Genomic DNA, 26,672 nt, shown 5'->3' with positions numbered 1-26,672 from the left:
AAGCACCGTACTAATAATTCCAATAAAAACGATCAAAAAATTAAGAAAGTAAAAAAAAAAAAGATATCATTAAAACTCCTTTATTAATATTATTATTAATATTATACAATATTAATTTTATTTATTTAAAATTATCATCGTATAAATTAATAATAATAATGAAAAAAAAAATTATTATCAAAAATATTATCGATAAAATGAGAATTAAATCATTAAATTTAAAAAAACTACAAACATTAAATTGCAATATCTATGTTTAACATACGGTAAAATCAAAGAAACGATACAATAACAATTGATACAATAATAAAAATTAATATTTTTATTATATATTATTTTTATTAAATATAACAGCGAACGTGTTTCATGGCGTTTCATGGCGTACGGTTATCATCGAATATGCATCGATTATACGTAGTTGTTTCCCGAAGATAGAGCGAAATTGAATTGCTCTCTGCTTTTCGAATAAAAACATTATCCCTACATGAAGAAATTATTAAAATGTAAATAAATGTAAATAATGTATTATATAATAATAAAAAACGACGAATAAAACAAAAATTTTAAGTTTTCGTTACTTTTGTTTTATTTTTGATTTATATATTTTTTCTTTTTTTTTATATTTCGAGTATTAAGATATCGAAAATTAAAATTAAAGTATGATTTAATCGTATTAATCACGTTAATCGTATAAACATAAATCGAATTTAAAAGATAACAATTTAAAAATGAATAAAATTTAAATACGAAACATATTTCTATAACGTATAAATATATTTATAAAGTAAAGAGAATGTAATAACAAAGAACGACAAATAAAAAAGAAAAATGAAAAAATCGATTGCGTTTATCACGTGTATTTACTTTCCTTTCGTTTCCCTTTGTCTGAAACAATAAAAAAAATAATATAATGTTGATATAACTAAAATATAGTATATATATATACTATATATATATATACTATATTTTAGTTATATCAACATTATATATTAGTTATATCAACATATATATATATATATATATATATATATATATATAAAATTAAGATATGTAAATAGATAATAGTATTTATATGAAATTAAAATTTAAAATTTTTCAAGAAATTAAATCTGCGAGTTTAAAAATCATTTGATATTAACTATCAAATAGAAAATATTACTTGCGAAATTAATAAACGGCTTATTCGGAGAAATTCCTTATAGAAATTCTTTTTTGTTATTATCGCTTGCAGATCTCTATTAAATCTAAATAAAAAATGATATTATCTAAAAGATTATGTAATTTTTGAAAGTTTGTTATTTTTGAATACTTGTATATTTTTGTATATTTCAATCTATCTAGGATGATCCTTTTTTTTTATCATGGGCGGAAATTCTTATTGGATACTTCAGTCCTACCTGGAGAACAAAAAGGACGAGATAGTGCCGGTTAACACTTTCACAATGACCTTCTCTGATGTCTCTGTGGAACATTCGGCGAATATTTCTATTCCTCGAGCGTCGCCTATTTCACTTAGGCACATCATTAGGAGGGCATAATATTGCCCATCGAATTATGCTTTTCGGTGAGGCCACATCAGGATCGATACGAATTCGTGCTCTCATGACAGTTCTCGCTGATTAAAACATCACAAGACTCCAAGCTAGGAAGGACTGATAGAAAATCAGATTGCACTCCGCAGGCAGTGGCAATGACTTGATCAGACTCGATTATTGTTTATTGAATCGAAACCAGGAAAAGACCATCACTTCTTTCATTGTTCCTATACTGCGAAATAGAGTGGAAAAATATATATAAACTGCAAAATTTAAAAATCTAATTTATATTTAAAATGTATATTTTATATTATAAAATATGCACTCTGTTTCATTTCGATATACGAAAGAAGAATTTTTGTACATGTAAAATATGCATATTATATATATATATAAAATATGCATATTATATATATATAACATATAAAAATTGAATCGAATTTTTAAAAAATAAATTAAATAATGAGAATAAAATTTGAAATCCTCTCTTGATAAAAATTTTGCAAAGTACATAGGGATCATCATGTATAATAAGAAAAGCAAATAGTAGAACGATATAATAAAGAATAAGAATGGACTACCAACGCCATCTCTAAACCTCTATATGTATTCTTTGAAAGAGTGAACATAATTGATAAACGAGAAGTACAATAAATGTGAACAGATCGGTATTTCAGAATATAAGGTTTTGTTCATGTCATATCTTCTGAAATACCGACTTTAGATTATTTATTGTATTACCTAATAAGTTATAATCTAAGTACCCATACAAAATTAAATATCTTCAAAAATATGAGACAAATTTATATTTATACTTCATAATTTTAAAGATTAAAACGAGAACGTTATTCGTTATTTCATTAAATTTTTTATCTATGAAAATATCGAGCTCGCAATTGAATCACATTCTTCATACAATATATAATTATATTATTCGTATTTAATATAACTACATATTGTATATTCCAACTTACACTGATGAAGATTGGTTAATTAATAATCTATCTATTTTCCTCCTAACCAGCACTTTCATCTTCTTTTAACATGAAAATTTATATTCAAATAAATTCCTTTTTGAGTATACAGTTTGCAAAACGTTCAAACCACTATTGATCATTTATACAAGATAAATACAAGAAATTATAAGAAAAGCGAATATGAAATATTAATTTCTATCAATATTTTACATATTCAACATTAAGAAAAATAATTATAAATAATTATATAAAAGCATAAAAAAAGAAAGTAGAATAAATAAACAATATATTACATCATTTTTCATTTACTTACATTATATTCTTCTATATAATTAATTAGCACACGCAATTACTAACGCACACTACCACACACAATTAATTATCCATGCATTAAATTATATATACATTTCGTTTCATCAATATTAAATGTCATCCCTGTAGCATCTTAAAATTATGTTGCATAATTTTTATTCCCAGTCAAATATCCTGAAAGATTCTTAAACTTAATATCGTTCCAGAAAACTTAACATTTGTACATAAAAAGTTCAATAATTTCTTCAAATATATTATCTATTAAAAATCAAAATAAAATTACGCATTTTCTTCATTGTATTCCGTTGAAAGCTGAAAAGTTCTTGAAATAAATTATACAAACAAATTAGAAAAATTCAATAACACGTAATTAAGTAATAATTTACTTTCCCATATTTCTTGTTTATCTTCATTCATAAGTATCTATAACAATTCTTAAAATAATATACCTGAAGAAAAACATTCTAATCTGGAAAAAAGTTATTAATATATTATTAAGTAATCCACAACTTTCTTTCAAGCAGAATTATAAGATCAGGATTATAACATTAAAAGACTTAAATTTTGAATTATAACTAAAATTTTTTTATAATAATAATTTCAAAAGAAAAATTTATATTGAAATTTGAATTGACTTAAACATTTCATCGTAAAAATAATTTTGTATAACATCATAACAATTAAAACAAATTCAATAATGACGAAAGAATGTATATTTCAACTACATTTTCTATAACAAATGCTTTGTTAATACAGGAGCTGAAAAAAAGACAAAAAAATAACCAGAAGGACGACCTACGTCGTCCACTCAATGCGAACAAATCGTGAGTGGAATACTTTATTTCGCAATACTAATATAACAAATTTTCAAAACAAAACGCGAAGAGTTTATGCCTTAATGTATAAGCGATAATTAATATATATATATATATATATATATATATATAATTAATAAGAAAAGCAAATAAAAAACGAAGAAAAAAAAGAAGGAAAGAAAAGACAATTCGCGAAAATACATCCCAATTAAATTATAAACTTATGCACTCATACTTTAATATACGCAATACTAAATGCGAAAAATTATAGCCATATCAATGTTATATTATCTTTGTGCAATTCGTTGAGTTGCAATAGGTGATTCACAAATAGGAACATATTTCTACAGTTTAGGTGGAAGAAAAGTGGGGAATTATAATACGCAATGCTATGTTATCAACGTAAAATTAATTCTTAAATTTGAATTTAAACCAAATTATTATTATTATTATTTTATAAATTAAAAATGATTTCCAAGATCTCGATATCATAAATTGTAACTTTATATGATACATACCAAAATAAAAAAGTAATCTACTTCATATTCAAATTAATAAAAAGCAATCCCGATATTTCTTATAACGCAACACTAAAACAAATCCGACCATCATTTTATCGCAACGCTAATTCAAAACGCGAGATTTGTAAACTACAACTGCAACATTAATCAACAAAATTGCGAATTTTCCACGATAACCGGATCAAGACGACGGATCAGCATGCAAATAGTCGAACAATACAACAACAATTAGTATGGAAAGGAGCACAGTGATATAATAGTAACAATGACTTCCCATTCTTTGGACCCCAAAAAAAATCCAAAAAATGAGAAGCTATTCGTTGCAGCCCTCTTCGCAACAGTTTGTCGGCTCTCTTCGGTCTTCTTTCTTCGAGCGCAATGTTTGCTGAAACTTATAATTCGAAATTTCCTAATCGCACAAAAAAAAAAAAATAAAGAAAAAAGAACTACATCGCGAAAGTTGAGTGCACATGGATAACCAACGATCGCAGTGATCGTGCCCATACATGTGCAGAATCTCGAACTCCGCGTTCGTTTCGAAATTTAATTCGCAACCACGACCACGGAATTCGAAAAATCGAAAGCAAAGTCAGAAACGCGTGACCATTGATAACCACTCGTCTCAAACTCATATTCGATCTTTCAAATTTGATTTCCTGAAATAGATTGTCACGTAAAAACGCGCCTACCCGACAAGAAACTATGACAACCTGTCCGGCCTTACCTGCTTATAATTATAACAGGCAAACCCGAAGTATACTATCTATCCTACCTAACCCTATATATATTTAAAAAATTGCAGAATAGGCATACCAACACATTCATTTCACGATTCTCACGCATAATACTCGAACGTAAACGAGTAGTCCTAAAATCTACTCTAGGAAAAACGTCCCGGGACGCCTCCGGCACCCGAGTTTGACACACTATTTTCACACTCTAATTTTACGTACAATTTTCCTTAAATCGACTAACGATGGCTAATTAAGACCATTGCGTAAATCTTGTATAAATAAGCATACGTTGATTTTATGTAATATGCTAATATAATGATTAAGAAAATGTCATTTCAGGAAAAATAATTTTGCAAAAAAATAAATGGCATGTTATTTCATACCATTAGAGAGAATTTCATAATAAAAATTATAAAATTATTATTTATTACTATTTCGCATTGTATAGAAACGAATATAAAAAATGGTAAATAATAATTCTATTCATTAAAAACTGAAACGACGCAATTCTACACGTCTAGTCACACGCATAATGTGAAAAATACATCGTGCACGATACATTAACTAATTGTCAATCGCGAAAAAATCTTTACTAGCTTATCAATTATGATTATCATACCCATCGCCTGTCTTTCATTCAGTAGTATTTGAGCACGTGAGTGAAGTTCTGATAATATATTTGAAAATGGTTAAATCTGAAAATACTGATAAGAATATTAATTTTTGTTCTTAACTAACGGATTGATACTTCTTAACTTAAAATTTATTTACATATTTTATTTATTTCATTTTAAATAAATTTACTTTATAAATTTAATAAACTACTAAATACTAATTTAATATTAAAATATAGAAAAATTTCAACAATGTGAACAATAAATTTATTTACTATTTGATTATAACAAATAATTGACTCTATATATCAGTCAAAATAACCTCAGGTGATTTTTTCGTCAAAGCATATTATCGAAAATATAAATGCAATTTTTAAAAGTTTCGCTTTGATTAAAAAATCTACTCTTTCTGTCGCGAAATGTCTTCTTGCACATAAAATTCATTATTTTATACGCATCAAAAAAAGAATGTCAAATTTTTAAACATATTATCATCACTAACACTGTATGATAATTGTAAATTCTATTTAAATATAATATATTATTAAAATCGGAAAACATCCGATTTTTCACTAAAAAATACTTACTTCAATACTTTTTATGTATTTTCAAATATTAATTCTTATTCATAAATATAATTAATTATATTGTAATAAAATTTTATCAATATAAATTCAATTATAATTTATTTATTTTATTAAAAATGCTTACGTTGTACAAGAAAACCTATCCTCATCTAATAGATAAAATATTAAAAAAAAAAAAATGTTACTATTCACGGATATTGTACATATCCATGGTCACTGTGTTCGTAAAAAATTCTACGTATACAGCCAGTTACCCGTGTCGGTTCGGATCTTTCATTCTGCAACATGATTAAGTAACCAGAGGAACAAAAATGCATGCGATTCGTCATTAGATGCGAAGAATCTGTGTTGACATCAATCGTCGTGATCCATGGGAAGTCGTTCTTTGAGAAATACCTATAATAAAACACAATAACTTACAAATATGATAAAAATATTGAAATTTAAAAAAAAATGCAATAGCAATGAAAATAACTAGAAATTGAAATGACTCTATTTTTTAAAAGAAGTAGGAAATTTTAAACAAGTATAAAAATTTAAATAAAAACAAAGATAATTATCTCATCGCATGATTCGAATAATCGCCTTATTATCTTGAGAGAAACATTGATTCTACCGAAAATGAATATTTTGAATAAAAATATAAAAATAAATTACTATTAATATTCGTTAATATAATATACTGTGTTATCGGCACAAACACTTACTTTAATTTCACGTGTAACTATTATGTATGTTATATTATATAAATTAAATTGAGTCACACTTTAAAAGATAAATAATATTACTACGAACCAAGCATGAATCTTACTAATCGCATTGAGCGCGATTACAATTTTCTGAAAGAAAAGTTGTAATAGCAAAGAGAATTGGATAAAAAAAAAATATAATATTTACCTCTTTGTTATGGAAAATATTATTATTTTTCTAAAACTGTTAATTAAAAATGATCAAGGAATAATGAAATCATTTAAAATAAAAAATATAATCTAACATATGGAAATAAAAATGCAATTTGTTTAATATCCTTTTATATCAATATTCATAAATATTGATATCTTGATGTGTTATGAATTACTTAACAAATAAACAATAAAAAAATTCATACAAAAAAAAGGAAAATAAAAATATATTTATTTTTAATATAAAAACAAACATTACCATTTCTCCGTAAAAGAACTATTGATGAGGAATTATATCAAACCGTTACTGTGATATCCATATTGAAATACATTTTCCCGTCTTGAGGTTTCTCAACAACTGTCTATTAATGTATATAAAAAGTAATCAAATTTTTATAGAATAATATACATAATAAATATACATAATAAATATTCAAAAATGTATGAAATAACAAGTACCGCATTAAAAGAAAGAAATAATCCAACCTAAAATTCTTTTGTATAAGTACAACAATTTGCGATTTATCGTAATTTTAATGACGAAAAAGATTAATAAAAAGAAATTTATTCCCTCAAAAATTATCGATTTGAACAATCAGGTTAAAATAATCATCAATTGAAATACGCATTAATTTCGTAATAATAATGTATATAAAGATAAGAAAGTAACTATTAAAGTAAATTATATAAGTAAGAAACAATTGCGTACCTGTTGCGAAAGAAGGACTACTAATTGTCGCGATTTTCAACGACAAAATGGTGGACTGCGATATAATTTCGATTACCGAAATTAGTAATGGCGATGAGAGGGAAAGGGCAGCGATGTTCGGTAGGTGATCAACAAAAGCCAAGCATTCACGAATACGAATCTCCAATTTAGTAAAGATTATCGAATTTCTGGTACAAATTATAGTAAAAACTATACGTTATGTTGCACTCCGAGCAAAACAAAAACATAACATACAGAAACTTATAGATGTAGATTTAGAAATGGAATATTTGAAACTATTTTAAATATATCTATCTCTGTCACACTAGATACATTACCAAATGTTCATATCCCTAACCACATCGGCTATCACTTGTTAAGCTATAATCGAGTATAATCTGTACAATTGGAAATCAAAATCGTAGAATAAATGTAGATTCAAGTAATACTGAAACAAAACAATATTTGAAAGGAAATTCTCGTTCAAATTTATGTACAAACAACCGGTAACTGTCATATGAAGATGCAACGTAGAAACGATAAAAAGATGTAAAAAACTATTTAATTTTGGAATATTACTTTATACACGATTATATAAATGTGTAATAACTAAATAGGGTATTGTATGTAATAAATTACATGGCAATATCGATAAAAATTGCACAAAGTTACGCACCTATATCGGTACTATACCTCCTTTGTCCATGAATTTCGTTGGTAAACAGGTGCATGCATATTAAAACGCGCACTGCTTCATCTCGTTATTCCGCTGTTGCAACTTTTTGATTGGCTGAATCTTATGTTAAAATTTCTTATATTAAATCGCGCGAAAATTTAAATATTATATATTATAATTTTGTTGAAAATTCATATAAAATTCCATAAATTCATAAAAATTGATAAAGAATATAATAAAAATAAAAATTAAAATTAATTTAATAAAAAAATTAACCAAAAATAGCATTATAATGAAATAATTTTAGATAAAAATTAACTAAATTTCGAATAACGATGATACAAAAGAAAAATTATGACAAAATATAAATAAAAATAAAAAAAAATTAAACATAAAAGAAAAAATTAAGCGCATTTCATTTTAAAAAATTTCTTCTTATATTCGTAACATATAAAAATGAAAAAGAAAACTAAAGTGAACAAATGGATGGATAAATAAATAAAATATATAAAATTTACAAATATATTAAACTAAAATAAGAAAATTTCATTCGAAAATATAGAAGAACAAAAAAGAAAAAATTTATTAATTAAATAAAATTAATATTTTGAAAAATTCATTTAAAATTCATTTTTAAAATTGTAATATTCTAATATTAATTTTAACTGCGTATATAACGAAAAAGAAAAAATATTAATAATAAGATATATATATATATTGAAATAATTTGATGAAATAAAATTTATTAGAATTAATTATTCTATATTCATTTCGATAAAGAAATTCATTCTACTTCTATTCTATTGTTAAGAAATAAATAAAATATTATTACTAATTTGTTGAAAATTATCAGTAGAAATCGTCGTGCTATGTACATATTATCATAGCATGTTTGTTCTTTCAATTTCTCACATTTGAACTATAATTTGTATAAATAAAAGTCAAAATCAAATGTAAAACAAATATATATGATAAAATTATAGTTGGTAAAACAAACCTAATCTTCAAAGAAAATTATTAATGAAATATTTTAACCAAAATTACTGAACCTTTTAAATAAAACATATTTAGATACTTTTTATAAACAATAATTTTGAAAAGCAAAATTTTGAAAGTATGCCAATTACAGTTTCACTAACAGAAGTGACTACGCATCGAAATCTAAATATTAAAATTAATATTTAAAGTAAAACAAAACATATTAAAACTTGATTAATCAATCAAATTATTATAAAAAATATATATATATACTTCTAAGAAAAGAAAAAAGAAGCGCAAAAAAAAGAAACGAAGAAAAAAAAACAAACCTTTTCTAAATCGCCAGACAAATGATACTTATTAATGAATTAAAGCGATAGCGGCCTAACAAGAACTATTTGTTTCAATGGCATAAAAATATAGTGTAAGAACCTCCCGCGGAAGTTTAATAAAATAGTATCAGCTCAATTTAGATCAAAATATCCAAAAAGAATTTAATAATTTAAATTGAGTCGTAGGCACAGCGTAATTCTTAGCTTGGTATCGTTTTTTTAAAGAATAATCTTTGGAAAAATTTTCAAAGGAAAATTTTCAAAGATTAATCTAATACAAAAATCGATACCAATTACCAGGTCTCACCAACGAGGAGGTGACTACGCATCGAGACCCCAAAATTAAAAAAAATAAAAATAAAAATTAACGATTAACATTAACAAATTAGAAAAATATAAAATATATAAAATGAATTAATGACAAGAGTTAAATAAATTATAAATAAATATATAAAAATTAAAAATTAAATCTGAAATGTAAAAGAAATATTAATTATAAATACGTAAAATGAAATAATTATTTGAATTATTATACAATGATATTTGACAATGATCTTTACAGCATTTTTTAAATATTTATTACAATAATTTATCCCACGATGTTCAACGATGAGACTAAATCTACCTTAATTTAGATCTAATAATAATACTAAATCAAAGATTCATGCACTTTGTTATCACTGATATTAAAGATAACCACGTTTTACTTCAAACGAAAAAAAGTTATTGACATAATAAAAAATAATGAAAAATAAGAAAAAAAAAAAGAAATTAAGAAAATCTAAATTCTATAATAGTCGATTTACAAGAGTCATCAAACAAGTGATAAATATGTTGATCAGCAGAGAGTTGCGATAACGGTCTAGTAATTGAATGCATAGTGTCCACGAGAAGGAACTAGAAATCATTTCAGACTCACAGGAAGGAACTAAAAATCATTCTAATACCACTGAAATCGAATTACCGAAGATGACATTCAATATACAGGACTTATCTCTGATCAAATATCCAAAGATATCAATCGATCAGAGCGCGGAGCTTCGATTGATCACCGGAAGTAGAGCTCATCAGTCCGATGAACTCTTGCAATTTTTTCATGACGATTCACACGAAACAAATCACGAAAATAATGAATTATAAAACATGAGAATAAAGACATGAAAATAAAATTGAAAAAAAAATTAGAAAACGATTCCAATAGTCATGAGAAATGAGAAATTCGATTTATTAATTTTTATTAATGTCTGTAGTCCAGTTTGCCTAAAAACTTGACGAAAAAATAATTAAACGGAATTGTGGAAAGTTTAAACTGGACCACAGAAGGAGTTCTTGACTTGTTTTTCGAAGACTATTATTCATAAAATGTATTCGATATTTTTAAATTTAGAATATTTCGAAAACTTTCTACGAAATAAAATTTATAATAAAGAACAAAAAGTTTAGAAAGCGATGTTAAACCACCAAAGAGATGATTACGCATCGAGACCTAAAGCTAACAAATAAAAAACATACATAAAAAAAATATTATATAAAAATTAAACAAATCTGAAATAAAAAATAAAAATTAATTATATAACTTAATGGACATGCAATAAATTTGTACAAAAATTTTTTACATTTTTCGATATGTAATATATCTATATCGCATATAAAATTTGCATTAATTATAGGAAATATATAATAAAATTAAAGATTAAGTCCCACGTCGTCCCATCTTGTCCATCGAGATATTAAATTATCTTAAATTAACTTAATAACTAATATCTTAACAGCGAAGTTCGTAATATGTAACATTTCTATTAATATAATATCCGTATCAAAAATATTATCATGTAACTTAAAGCGGAAAAAGAAAAATTAAAAATATCATTATTATTAAACGAAATTACAATATAAAGTGCAAGTAGAAGAAAGTAAAAAAAAGAAAAAAAAATCGATCGAATAATCATAAGAATAGAAAATTGAGATGAACGTAATGAAAACGAAAAAGAGGGAATAAAAAATTGAGAATTTTTTATTTCGCTTTAAATTAGGGAATATACTTTTGATACGGATACGCTTATAATAAACTTATCTAATTATTATAACTTAGTTATTAATATCCGCATTCCAATCTATTTAATTAATCGAGATAATTAAGAAAAATTATGGAAAATTTGGACTGGATTGCAAGTGTACGTAGTTCTTAGCTTGCCATTGTTTTTCGAAAAGTATTAATAAAATATATATTGTAATTCTAAATTTCGAAAAAATTTCGAAATTTTTAACAAATTTTAAATAGAAAAAATGAAAATCAATGCCAATTACCAGGTCTCATCTACGAGCAGATGACTATGGCATCGAGATCCATATAACAATAATAAAGAATAAATAAATAAATAAATACATAAATAAATAAATGTATGAATAAATAAATGTATCAATAAATAGATCAAGAAACAAATGATTAAATAAATAGGCAAATAATTATATTAATTATATTAATAGCAAATGTCAATAAAGGATAGAATAAATTAAAAATTAATTTGATTGAAGAAATAAATTTAAATAAATTAAATTAAAAGTTAAAGCAAATTAAAAATGAAAAGTTAAAGTAAAAGTTTAAAATAAAAATAAATTAAAGAAATTAAAAATTGAATGAAATTAAAATTTAGAAATAAAAGTAAATTAAAAAATAAATAAAATGTAAATGTAAATTAATATAAATTACTTATTTACATTTAAATAAAATGTAAATTAATGAATAATTCGATAAATAAATCTATAAATAAATAAAGCAATAAGAAAATATTAATATTAATAAACAAAATGAATGAGTAATATATAAAATATATTAAATTTTAATTTAGAATAAATTATATAAATTAAAATAAAAATTTTAAATAAAAATAACTTAAATAAAAATAAAAATAAAAAGTAAAATATCGTGTAGTAAAAATGATTAAAAAATCAAAATTTTAGTTAAAATTAAAATTTAAATTATATTGTATTTAAAAATTTTTCGAGATATTATTTAAAATTTAACTAAAGCGTACTTACTAAAGTTTCGATCTGTCTATTACAAAGATTCGATAATAAATGACTTTCTTCGCCCGACTTTGTTGGGTACGATGAAAGAGAGCGCCGAGTGTTACAAAGCCCGGCGAACATATACGATATTTGCCGTACGTATCAAAATCAATTTTCTTAATATAATAGTCAATGATTTATTAATTTTTACTTTTTTATTGTTCATTTATGGATTTTATAATTCATTACAATAATATGTAACAATTAACATATATCTTTTTAAAATTAAAGTTTATTTTGCTATTTTACGATATTTTACTTTTCTTATTTGACTTATATCTATATGAAAATATTTTAAATACTATTTCTATGTAAAGAACTTTAGATTTCTAATTTATATATACAACAACAGTATTTTAAAATAATAAAAATTTAATGTATTTTAAAATAATAAAATACATGATTAAATTTAAGATACGTATTTAATTTTTGCGAGTGAAAAATAATTTTTATATTTATATTCATATTTACATTAAATTTTTATATAATTTACAAAATAGTTACATTCATATTATATTAAATTTAATATTATTAATAATTAGAAGTATTTATATTTATTTCGAAATATTATATAAATGTTACAATATTTTATATAAATAATTTTAATAATTTTTTTCATAACAATATAATTTTAAATTTATAATATATTAATTTATAATTAATATTATATGATTAAGTGTATAAAATTTAGTTTGTATTTTTCATATTTTTTCATAGTTTATAATTTTGATTTAGTTATTATATTTACATATTTAAAAAATATAATATATTTTATTTAAAAATCATCTTTACCAAAAGAAAACCTCTTACTAATATAGAATACGATGATACGATTCAACGATAATGATGTGACAATGATTCTTCTGCTTCTTTAATTCTAAGATTATTTTCTAATCAATACTTATTAATGTAATGTAACTATAATAAATAAATTTTTTAAATTTGACTTCGATTCGAGAAATAGTAAATTCTTTCATGTTAAGAATATAATTTTTAAGAATATTTCTATTTATATTTTTAAGATATTTTAAATATATAAATAGAAAAATAATTTAACTGTTATAATATTGAATAAAATCTAAAACAATTAAAAATTAAGTTGAATAAAAAAAGATATAATTAAATGTTAAAAGTATAATTGAAAGTTAAAATAAATGTTAAAAGTTTAAAGTATTAGTAAATTAAAAATAAATTTAAAATAAAAGATTAAATAAAATTAAAAATTAAAAGTAAAAATAAATTAGAAGAATAAAAAAATAAAGATTTAATAAATTAACATTATTCACAATATATACATATATATATTTGCGTTTTCTTTTGAAAATTTGTTATATTATTGTTGCGAAATAAAGTATTCCACTCACGGTTTGTTCGCATTGAATGAAGGATTTTAGGTGGTCCTTCTTGTTATCTTTTTGTCTTTTTTTTCAGCTCCTGTATTAACAAAGCATTTGTTATAGAAAATATAGTTGAAATATACATTCTTTTGTCGTTATTGTTTTAATTGTTATAATATTGTACAAAATTATTTTTACGATGAAATATTTAAATCAATTCAAATTTAAATATAAATTTTTCTTTCAAATATGAATTACTATCAAAATTTTAATTTATTATTTAAATTATTATTCTAATTATAATGTAGGAATTCTTTTTCAGTATAATCCTAATTGAAAAAAATTATAAATTACATAGCAGTATAATAATTGTTTTTCTTAGGTAATAATATTTTTTTTTCAGTTCTTTGTTATGATTTAATTTCTAATTAAGAATTGAGTTTGTTACAGATAATCAATAAGATGAAAGATAAAAATCAACAAGGAAAAGAAATTAGTTGTTATTTATTGCAATCTTATTATCTATTATTGCATTTTATTGCTTTTTTTGTAGAATGTATTTCATCATTCAACATTTCAACAACATAACAATGAAAAGATATTATGTAATTTTATATTTATATTTAGATTTCTGGTAGGTAGTTTGAAAAAATTATTAAATTTTTATATATTAAAGTTTAAGATTTTTTGATAATATAATATAATTTGATAATATAATAAAATTGAAATTTATACTGAATACAGAATATTTTATATTGGGATAAAAAATTATATATTTTAAGATGTTAGAAGATGGAAGATTTTTTGAAATGTGTTTATAATTTAATGCATGTATATAATTATTGTGTGGTAATTTGTGTTAATTAAATGAATAAATTAATGTAACATAGATAAATGTAAAATAAGTGGGTGAAATATTGGAACGTTTTTTTGTAATGTATTTGTAATGTTATACAATTATTATTCTGCTTATTTGATTTATTTATTTATGTATATATTTTATTTCTTAGGTATAAATAATTTTACATTTTCATAACAATGAAAATGTAAAATTTTCTGTATTTTTATGCAGAGAATCACCTGGCAAATCATTATTATTTGATATACAATATATAGTCATACCATTATGTAACTACTAATAACGATATAATTATATATTTTATAAGTAATAATATGAGTTGTATTCGCTATTTTATATTTTTATAGATAGAAAATTAATAAGGTGATGGATATCAATTCTCATTTCAATCTCTAAAATATAAGTGCAGCTTTACCTCATGGTTTTTGATTAATTTTGTGTACCTATTTAGATTATGGCATGCTAGATGATGTTTGATGTATTTTGAGGTCGATATTTCAGAACATGTGGCATAAAATCCAAATCCAATAAGATGTCATATCTATGCCATTTCAAAGAATATTAATTTTTCATCGCTCTATAGTAATGATGAAATATATATCAAGATTCGAGAAAAAATTTACTTTAAATATTTAGTAAGTTATTTAGTAAATAGAACACGTATTTTTTAAATACGAAATTTAAATTATACGCAAAATCGAACACGTTATTTTAGGATAGGAATGTAAAACTGATGTAACTTTTCCTCAATCTCCGCTTGGTAGGCAGAGTCGAGCAACTCAGGGCAAAGTGGATATATTGTTCGTTTATTGATCAATGATTACTATCTTCAAAATTATAGTGATTTAAAATTAATCTTAATTATAGTGCTTAATCAGATTTTAAAATAAATATATTCATTTCTAGAGAAATATCGTTTAGAATGACCTTACTGAAAAATATAATAAATTATTTTTAAAAAATCGTTTTACCAAAATAAAAAAAAGTATTAAAATAATATATATAATAATTTTATAAATATGATTTTATTATTTTCCAAATGGATAATATAATATTATCAAGGAATATGTTGAATGATAATAATAAAAGAGGCTTCCGTTTATTAATAGGAAATAATGTTTATTGTACAGTATATATTTATTATACATATCTATTAACTTCATTTGTTTTATTTCTCTTATAAATTTTATATTTATAATTGTATTATGCTTTGTCGAACGACGAATGCTTTGATCAGTATGCGCTTAATCTATAACAATCTCCGTATATAAAAGTATATATAAAAGTATAGAAACTTCTGCTTTTTTTATTTTGTTCATTTGTTTATTTTCGATTCTTTCCCACCCTTTAATCCACATTTTTTTCCATCAATTCTTCATTCATTCCCTTAAAACATTGATCACCGTGAGTTTATACCACTAAAGAGTATCGCCAAAACGGCATAATCGTTCGGCACATACAAATACTAGTACTGTCGAAGTTAAAGTAATTGATAGATTATTCATTTTTTTCCTTTGTTCACTTTTGCCATTTCGCTCGAAATGGCGTACAGCCGCCTTCGCGCCATCTGTGGTCGCGTTATTAATTTTCTCAAAATTTCCTTTCTCTCGAAATACTTCACCCTAGGATTAGTATCTGTTATTAATGATTTTTATAATATGCGTAATAATATAAATGTCGTTAATATGGCTATAATGATTACCGTTTCTTTAATGATACTGACTATCTGAATGATACATTTTCTCTGCTAATGGCCATGTCCTTTATAGCCAATTACGTAGTCTGTATGCGAGCTTCAAATGGGATAAGATACGTACACAGAACTCTTCGGCTCGGCGTAGTTTCTTTCTTTCATTCTTTTATTTTTTTTTCTCGTAATTTAATGTAAGAAAGAAACGAAGAGAATTTAACCAAGAAAGAACAAGAAAAGAATTGTATTCGACGAATACAGGAACACGTTTGTAGCGCGAATAAATGCGAACATCGAAGAACCTTGGTTCGTTTAATCGATTCATGACACTGTTCTTTCATGGCGATTGATTATTCTTATTTCTTTTTCTCTTTCTATCGAATGCTCGCGTCGATCGCATCGATCGACGAATCGACTCGCTGACCGAAGAAATTTGAAGAGCGTTCTTCCTGCGAACTGAAAAGTGAGAATTCGTGGCTCGTGGCAAAAGCAACCGTTTGCAAATGAAAAGGCTTTACGTTAAAGTTTTGCATGCCGAAAAACGAAAGAAAAAAGGAACTTTTTTTTACGAATCAACGATACGCAAAACTATTTCATCCACGATCCTCGACGAAACATAAGTTCCCTCGAAGTGCGCTAAAAAATTCTCTCTCTCTCATTCTCTCTTTTCATGTTTTTCGCTCGTTTCCCCCTACACTCTCTTCCTTTCTATTTCTCGCACACTGTGCTCTAGTCACCGTGTTCTAGTCTTTGATATATAAATGTACGATGTTAATACATGTCACCCAGATTTCTGTGTCGGTATGTGTGTATGAAATTTCATTATTTTTTGTTTTTTTTTTTTATTATTATTATTTGTTCTCGCTTGCTTGAATCTGTATGTATCTAACTTCGTAACATAAGTATTAAGTATAATTATTTTTTTATTTTATATAATTGTATTAATTCTTTTCTTGTTGTAATTATAATCATTATCATCATTATCATCATTCCATAATAATCGATAACCATAATAATAGCAATAATAATGTTAACCATCATCATCGTCGTGATCATAATCGCGATGATGTCGTTAATTTGTCATATCGATATATATATTTACATATTTATATTACACGTTCCTTATGAAAATAATAATCCTAACTGACGTATCTTCCATTCTCCCAAGTTTCACCGATTTCGTGTTCTCCGATCATCCCTTATTTGTCAACCGCCGCCCCTCTTCCTTCCCCTCCTTACTCATATTTTGTTTATTTTTCGCCCTCATTTTCATTTTTTTCTTTTTCTTTCTTTCCTACATTTCTCATAGACTTTTACAGTAACAATTCTATTTTTTTTTTTGCCGGTAGAAACGATCTCAACGCGGAATGCAATAACGATATCAAATCGGGATTCGATACAACTTTATTTTACACCGATTTTACACTTTTCTTGCCGTGAAATAATTAACATTTCGTAACACCACGTCATTCCCAATTTTCTCAAGTTCTTTTTTCTTTTTTCTTTTTCTTTAAAATTTTACCAACAACCCGCCACGGTTACGAAAACAATTTAGAAAGCCGTTACTATTATTTACAACTACGACGAGAATTACTCGCGTTAAACATTCTTTCGCGTTTTACGTTATTACATTATATATCATCGTATAATAATACGAATAATAAACTAGACGTATGCATACATCTTTCTCTTTCTCTCTCGAGGGAAAAGGAAAATCGTTTAAATCATCGAATCGTATCAGAGAAGAAATATGATTTTGTCGAGAAACAATATTTCGTATATTTCGTATATTTCACCGTGCGCTATGTTTTGTCTTCGAAGCCTCAGTAAGCTGTGTCAAGTCTCTCCCGTTCTAATTTCTTTCATCTCTAAATTATATATTATATATTATCGAAATATTTCTACATGTTATCATTTAATTACAAATCGTTGCATTTATTAATGGCAATTGAACAAATCCATACGATATTACCTCGAACCTTTATCTCGACTTTATCTTCTATAGAAAAAAATTGAACAATTTAATTGCCCGTAATAAGTTTACATGTGCTTCGGTTCATGAATTTTCTTTTTTCACTTTAAATATAACTTCTTTAAATATTGCACCACAGTATTTGTTTTTACAACACAAACCACGAGATTAGACCATTATAATTTCCACATTGTCGATTTCCATTTAATACAGTTAAATAATATTATTTTTTATTAGTAATATGGACTATTAAATCTTTTTATGGAACAAAATATATTTGAAATGAATAATTATTAGTAAGAATGTTTATCAATATATTTAACCACAAAAATTATTATGATTTAAATATTTCTGTATTATTATAATTCTCAATTATGTGATATAACTTTTAAAAGAATGTTTGAAATAACGATACTATGAAATTTGATATGGATTGAAACTATATGTAAGATTTATTTTTATTTATGTTCTAAAATTCTATTGTATAAACATTTGTGAATTTTATAATATAAATCTCTAAAAACATTGAAGAAAAAATAGTTAAATTATTTACACTTTCACAATTTCAAATTAAACAAATAAAGAAAACTAAATAAAATTAAAATATTTCACTAAACTCTTATTAAAATATTTCAAAATGGTTTATTTCAAACCATTGATTTTCTTTTTCTCATCTCTTTTTACTGACAAATTTTCAACTTTCATATAGATTATAATCATTAAGGTTACGTAAAATTGTTTCGTATTATTCATAGCAATTTTTTGAAATTATGCATTAAATTTATTTAAAAATTTTTATAAATTATATTTTAAATATATATTAATATGTATGTATATATGTGAATATATATATATATATATATATATATATATATATACGAATATTATTTACAAAATACAAATTTATAGAATATCTAATAAGAAATAATGGTGATTAATCGTGACGAAAAAGAATATTTAAATTAACCTAAACATATTTTAGCTTTTCTATAACAATATTCGATTTAAAGTATTATATATATATCAATCACATTGTTATAAATAATAATAATGTACCACCTATTAACAATATTACTTTTAATTATTTTAATTGTCATAATTTTGATATATATTTAGTCCCAATAAATATATAGTATCACGAATTTATTTATCGAACAAATAATACTAATATTACCAAATGATATATATATATGATAGATTTTCATAAAAATATAAATTATTTATATTATCAAAAATCTTTATCTTTCTTTAATTTTCACCTTTATAAAAAGATACAATGCATACTATATTCATGTACATATATATATATGTATTCTTTCATATATACATACACACACACACACATATATATAACACATCAAATTAAATCAATCTTTAATTTTTTTAAATTAATTTAGATATGTCTGAACAAGATACTTCTTTTAATGTAAATATAACCCACTTTGTGTAAAATTTATTTATTTTTTCATTATTAACTTGTTAATAAAAATATTATATGTACACTTAGAAGTTCGCAGAAGTTTTTATACACTTTGCACAAATTCAATTGAATTTATGTTATCAAAATTAATGATAATTTTGTTTTATATGAAATATTGCGATTATAACAATATGAAATCATTTTTTTTTTATTATGGAACATCATTTAAAAACAAATCAATCAAATCAATTGAAATCAATTTCTCAAGTTTCAATATTATTTTTCTTTCTATTCATAATTTCATTTTAATAATAATTTAAGATAAAACAAAATTTTTAATTATCAAATATTTAATTCTATCTCTATTATCAGAGATTGAAAAAAATATATTTCCAGAAGAAATTATATGGAAAAATTAAATTTGGTTTCACGTACTCAAGGAAATTTTTTCTCCAAAAATACATTATTCTATATATAACATTTTAATATATTGCTATAATATATTTTTCATTGAAATCAAATCTTTCATAATAATTGAATTTCTTTACAAGATAGTATAAAAATATTTTTGTGACTATATATTAATTTACAAGTAAGACATCGAATAATCAAATTAATAGTAGTAATATCAGTTGTCTAAGTGTGTAATATAATTTTTTAGATAATCCAATAATTTATATTATTGCATTTCATGTGAAATATGACAGTTTTATATATGTATATTATCCGTTTATATATATATTATATATCTATCATTGCCTATCATTGAATATATAAAAATATATTAAATATAAAAATATAAAAATATAAATAGATATCATATTATCCTTCAATAAAGAACGATCACACACAACTTCAAAATTTTCAATGATACTATGTGGTAAAATTGTAGATCCTAAATTGAGCCATTGAATTCAAATATAATCTATTTCCATCTTAACTTTCAATTGTTAAAATATCATCTCGAAACATGTGTATCCGCATCATCCGTAGTTAGATTATCGAGATTATCTAAAATTTTATTTAAATAAAATTTAAATATTTCATAAAAATATTTCATATCAATCTTCTTACCAATGCTTACCATTTTATCTTGTTCATCCTGTTACGTGATATGTTAATGTTAATGTTCTTTTGATACGCTTGAAATCATTTTCAACTAAATATAATATTTTAAATATAATATTTATATAATATTTCAACTAATTATAATATTCACAACTTTCTTCAAATTCTTCTGAAAATAAAATCATCGTTGTAGTTGTATTTAAATGCACAAATCAAACGTAAAAATCATAAAAAATGTATGCAAATGTACGTTTACTATAATCACAGAAGAAGAATAAAAATAATGATATTAGATTCTATCTGTTTTAATTTTCTAATGAAAAGAGAAAAATAAATATTTTAACTTGATGGATGTTTAATCCAAGCTTAGTATTTTACTGCCATTATATTTTTAGATACACGTTGACGTTTAGATACAAAAGAACCGAAAGTTCCGATATCTGGTAATCAAATTTCTTGCTTCGTTTCATTACGTTGATAGAATAAAATAAATGATAGAATAGAATTTAATCGCTTTAAAGTTAACTGTCGTGTTTCTGCATGACATCTTAAGGCTGCCCGTGTACGTTGAAAGTGCATACAATCACGGTGTGCATATTGGATGAATTTTTTCCTTGTAAAAAAGAAAAAAAAATATTGATATATTTATTACATAAAAATCATTGGTGTTAATATTTGTCTTATTCCAATAATATATATAGAGTTTAATTTTTAATTTTATGATTTAAGGAAAACTTACACATTTAAAAACACTAGAGAATTTAAAACTTCCTTCACCGTTTTCACAAGAAAACACAATGCAGTGGATTCTAATGAAACGACTAATCTAAAGGACTCGAATAAATTCTTTAAGAAATTAAAATTTTACATGTAATTAAATAATTTTCACCTATTTGATTATTAAATAATATCCTTGATATATTCAAAATTTTTAGATAGACGTCAAACATTTTATAGTACTTTTATCGATTGCAACAAATCTGATTTTTTGAGTACAATAATTCAAGAATTTTTTAACTTTTATTATTAATTTATTATATCGTAATAATTTATTACGATAAAAAATTGATATATCTTTATTTTTTACTTTTATCGTTTTATTACGTCTTTAACAATTTATTACGATATTAACGTAATAACTATATATATTTATATATATATATATTTATAAATTAATGATACATATTATATATTTTTATAAATTAAAACTAAATTTACATTTTCTACCATTATTGTATTATTCCACTATTATTGTATTAAGATATTCTAAATGCCATTTTACGTGAAAAACAATTATAGATTATGTATATGTTTAGTTATGTAACGGACCGTTTTATAACTATAAATTACAATGCGAATACTGATCAATCAAAGAATAACAGTGTAATATGAAATAAAATAATAATGATAAAATATTAAATAAAAATAAATATTAAATATTAAATAAAAATAATAATAAAAAACTAAATTATAAAAATTAGAAATAAAAATTAGTGAAGAATAATTGATAATGTATAACAGTAAATAATCCTAATTTTGTGCTAATAAAAATTTTTACTAATAGTTGTTACAATAGAATTTAAATAAAAATTCAAATAATCGTGCAATATTTAATTCATTAGCAAAAAAACCTAAAGCATTTAGTAAATTTATTATTCGCATTAATATATACGTGTAATTGATTGATGAGATGAACAATATTTTGATGATACATTTCCCTCAGAGATCTGTGATTGTTATTTGATTTTTTTCTTAAATCCTAAAATTACCTTCCAATCAACGTATATATATATAATAATTATATTATAAAAATATTATATATAATACACAAATTATTATGGAATTAAAAAAATTATAAATTTATGCTTATTAAAATTTTTTACAAATGGAACAATAATTTTATAATAATAGCTAATGCGAATAAAAAATTAGAAATATAAAATCTAATTAAATAAAAAGAAAAAAAAAATTTCTTTTCTTAAATTAAAAGTTAGAAGAGAAATTAAGTTAAAAATTAGCTTGAAATAAAATTAAAAGTTAAAAGTTAAATAAAAAATTATAAATTATATTAAAATTAATCATTAAAGTCAAGGTAAACTAAAATCTAAATAATAAATAAAAATAAATTTAAGAATTAAATTTAAAGTTAAATTTAATTTTAAATTTAATAAAAAGTTAATTAAAAATTAAAAATTAATATAAATTAAAAATTGAAGAACGAATTAAAATAAAATTAATATTTAAATATAAATAAAATTTCAAACAAATTATAAATTAAAATTAAATTAATATAAATTTAAAAATTAATAGTAAATAATTAAAAATTAATAATAAAATTAATGTAATTAAGAAATTTAAAAGTAAAATGAAAAGTTAATCAATAAATTATAAATTAAAAGTTAGAAATGAAATAAAGTTAAAAGTTAAAAATTAAAGCAAATTAAGAATTAAATTTAGATAAAAATTGAAATTCAATGTGTTTCTTACAAAAATTTGATGGAAGAAGCAAAATCGATGATATTTTCTCTCTGAAATCGGGACGAGACGGATAAGATAACAACGGTTGGATTTGAATGTATTTTATCTGTTCATGCTCGAAAATGAGTTTTCTTTTATAATTTAATTGTTGTAATTATAATTATTGTTAGATTTTTGTTTTTAATTTCTATTACTATAATACACTTAAAAATTAATATATTCTTACGCATTATAAATACAAATTAAATATGATTTTATATTATTCTTTTTAATTTATAAGTTATATTAAAATATTTTAAATGTTATTTATTAATATTAAAAATAATTATAATCATAAATTAAAATCGTCAATCAAACTATATATAATCACGATATGATGAAATAAACTTTCAAATTTTTACTATTTTAAAACTTATTGAAAGAATTCTTATATTATTTTGGTATATAATAATTTTTATTCAGTTTTATATAATTTTATGCTTTTGTTATACTTTATTTATTTTGTTTTTAATTTATTTTTAACTTTTTCCCTATATTTTAAATTTCGTTTGTTATATATTTAATTATCTTATAATGAACTTTTTATTTTTTTTTTAACTTTGTTATTAATTATTCATTCTTATTATTATTATTAGTTGAGTTATATTTCAATTTTCGCGCAATTTAAGTGAGTATGAAACCATGTCACTCAGCCAATCAGGAAATCGTTAAAGTTCAACATTTAGACGAATCAATGCGTATGGCGTTAGTCTATTGTCAAAAATCATAGAGAGAAATTGCGTTATATCGATAAATTATATAGATATATCGTAATTTGTGGAATTTAATATTTATTGAATTGATGGTTTAATTTATAGATTATTAGTATTTTTTTTTAAATTAACATGTTTGTATTGAATCATTTTGTACAAGTATTATTACATCGAAATTAAATTGATTTTCTATCGTTATTAATAATCCATACTAAAAACATCCGAAATCCGGATTTGTATTTAATTATTGTTTTATTTTAACATTATTTAATATAAAATTGGTTTTACGATTCTAATTTCTATTTATATTTGTGCAGATCATTTGTGCAGTTTAATTAAATAATGGAGATTAAATAATTAATGGAATGATTTCAAAAGTGTGATAGGTTATGTATCACGACTTTCGTGCAACTATGGTAAGATTTGATTTTTATTTTAATAAAAGACAGTAATTATTATAAGTGTCTCTTACTTTTTAATCATATATAAAGTAATTAAGAAATAAAAGTAATTAGACGAGATTATTGTCAATCAATTTTATACATATTCTCATATATTAAATATCTATTTAGCATTCGATTCAAAATTGAGAATGTTTCTATAATAATTCTGTCTGTTTAGAAAATACTATGTATCGTTTTTATATTTATTTTGATATTGTGTTCAGAATAGAAAATATTTTGTTTTCGGGTAATCGATGATTCATGACTGTACATCGCTCGACATATTTCGATGAACTTCAAGCATATCTTCTTCGTTCAATTCGATAATCGAAATCGCAGTGTCAGAGATGTCATTTTTCCGTCAAAAATCGTGTTTTTGGATGTTTCGCTTCAGGTGACTAATCTATCTTGTAATTTCTTTTTATTATGTTTCCTGATTATTCTACTTTCCTTATATATTGTTATTTAATTTATTCAATAATTTATGATATTATTTTGTACATATTATTATGATTGATAATTCTTTTAAGAAGAATAATTTATTCGATTTTTTTATATTAAACTATTACTTTGTTACATTTATTCATGAAATAGATATCAGTTTTTAAAATAAAATTTGAGCTTGGTTATTGGTTTTAATACAATATTTTTATACAATTACATTATAACATTTTCAAAAAATTTTATATATCTATTCTAAAAATTTTATTATTTTTTCTGTACGTTACTAGTTTGCTATAAGACAGGAAAAAGTAATTTCAATATGAACAATTATTTTAACAATCATTGAACGCGATGATTAATCAGATCAGCAATAAAATTTGATTTTTTATATGGAAAATATAATTATAAAAAATATACATTTTTATTTTCTTCATTATTATTTTTTACCGTAACAATATATATATTCTTGGTAGTAAGTAATAAGTAAATAAGTAGATAAGTAACTCATAATAAATATAGATGAATTATTAAGAATATTACAATTAAAGTACAAAAGATTAAACAAATTACATTTTTATTTCGAATATTTTTAATTACGTTTCGCACACTTATTAGAATTAGTGAAATTAAATAATATCGATTACGCGAATTATCTTTATTAAATATTTTCCATTAACTTAGAGTTTCATCTTTCTTACTTCAATTTTTTTTTTTTAAATAATCATTATATATATATATCTATATATATATTTATATATCTTGTTTTAAATTATGATTTTTTTTTTTATACAGATTCCATTTTCCTCTATTTTTTTTGGCATTTCCATGGATCAGCATCGCTGGCAATACGTAATTTTTCCCATTTAATGGTCAATCTTATGCATTTTTGTTCCTTTAATCATTCGTCGTAGTTTATTACGAAAGGTCCAAAGCGATATGAGTGACTATTTATATACGTAGATTTTTACACAGGGACCGCGGATATTTATTATATTATATTTGTATATACAATAGTAATGTTTTATTGTATTTTATTTATTAATTTTTATTGTAATTTATTTATTTATTTATTTTAATTATTAATTTATTAATTTATTTATTTATTAATCTAATTTAATAATTGGTTATAATAATTAATATTTGATATATTAAAATTGAAATATATTTTTTTATCATATTAATTATATATATATTGACCTTTATAAAAAGGTAAAGATTATAAGAAACAAATAAAATCTAAATTGAGAATATTGTAATATGTAATGTAAAATCGTTTATACGTTTAAAAAAAGATATATTAATAAATAAAAGAAAAAAGACGGACAGAGAAATAAAAAAAAATAGAGAAATTGTACAATTGCATCTTGTTGTTTTTTATTTTTCCTTCTGTCTTAAACAACAATAATTGTTTAGATACTGAAGATATGATGTCCAGATAATTGAACATT

At 22.6% G+C, this 26,672-nt stretch overlaps 3 long non-coding RNA genes across 9 annotated transcripts; 1 reads left to right on the top strand and 2 right to left on the bottom strand.

The window, feature by feature from the left end:
* Positions 1–16,461: 16,461 nt before the first annotated feature.
* On the bottom strand, positions 16,462–18,967 carry LOC107965873. The gene is made up of 2 exons (XR_001706316.2): positions 16,660–18,967; positions 16,462–16,579 (listed from the first exon to the last, which is right to left on the bottom strand). It is a non-coding gene; the product is annotated as an uncharacterized LOC107965873 (long non-coding RNA).
* A 1,797-nt stretch (positions 18,968–20,764) lies between these two features.
* LOC102654390 lies at positions 20,765–21,990 on the bottom strand. The gene is made up of 4 exons (XR_003306410.1): positions 21,847–21,990; positions 21,358–21,720; positions 21,124–21,276; positions 20,765–21,050 (listed from the first exon to the last, which is right to left on the bottom strand). It is a non-coding gene; the product is annotated as an uncharacterized LOC102654390 (long non-coding RNA).
* A 1,537-nt stretch (positions 21,991–23,527) lies between these two features.
* Positions 23,528–26,224, top strand: LOC100577767. Of its 7 annotated transcripts, none has more exons than XR_003306405.1 (4): positions 23,528–23,669; positions 24,655–24,753; positions 25,005–25,174; positions 26,017–26,224. It is a non-coding gene; the product is annotated as an uncharacterized LOC100577767 (long non-coding RNA). The 7 variants fall into 7 exon arrangements; XR_003306409.1 differs by having other exon boundaries at positions 23,536–23,682; XR_003306406.1 differs by lacking the exon at positions 23,528–23,669 and adding an exon at positions 24,219–24,394.
* The last annotated feature ends 448 nt before the right edge of the window (positions 26,225–26,672 follow it).

Source organism: Apis mellifera, unplaced genomic scaffold, assembly GCF_003254395.2.
Source record: "Apis mellifera strain DH4 unplaced genomic scaffold, Amel_HAv3.1 GroupUN_248, whole genome shotgun sequence".
Lineage (NCBI taxonomy): Eukaryota > Metazoa > Arthropoda > Insecta > Hymenoptera > Apidae > Apis > Apis mellifera.
The sequence above is the reverse complement of the archived record's forward strand: the minus strand, read 5'-3'. Positions and strand labels throughout refer to the sequence as shown.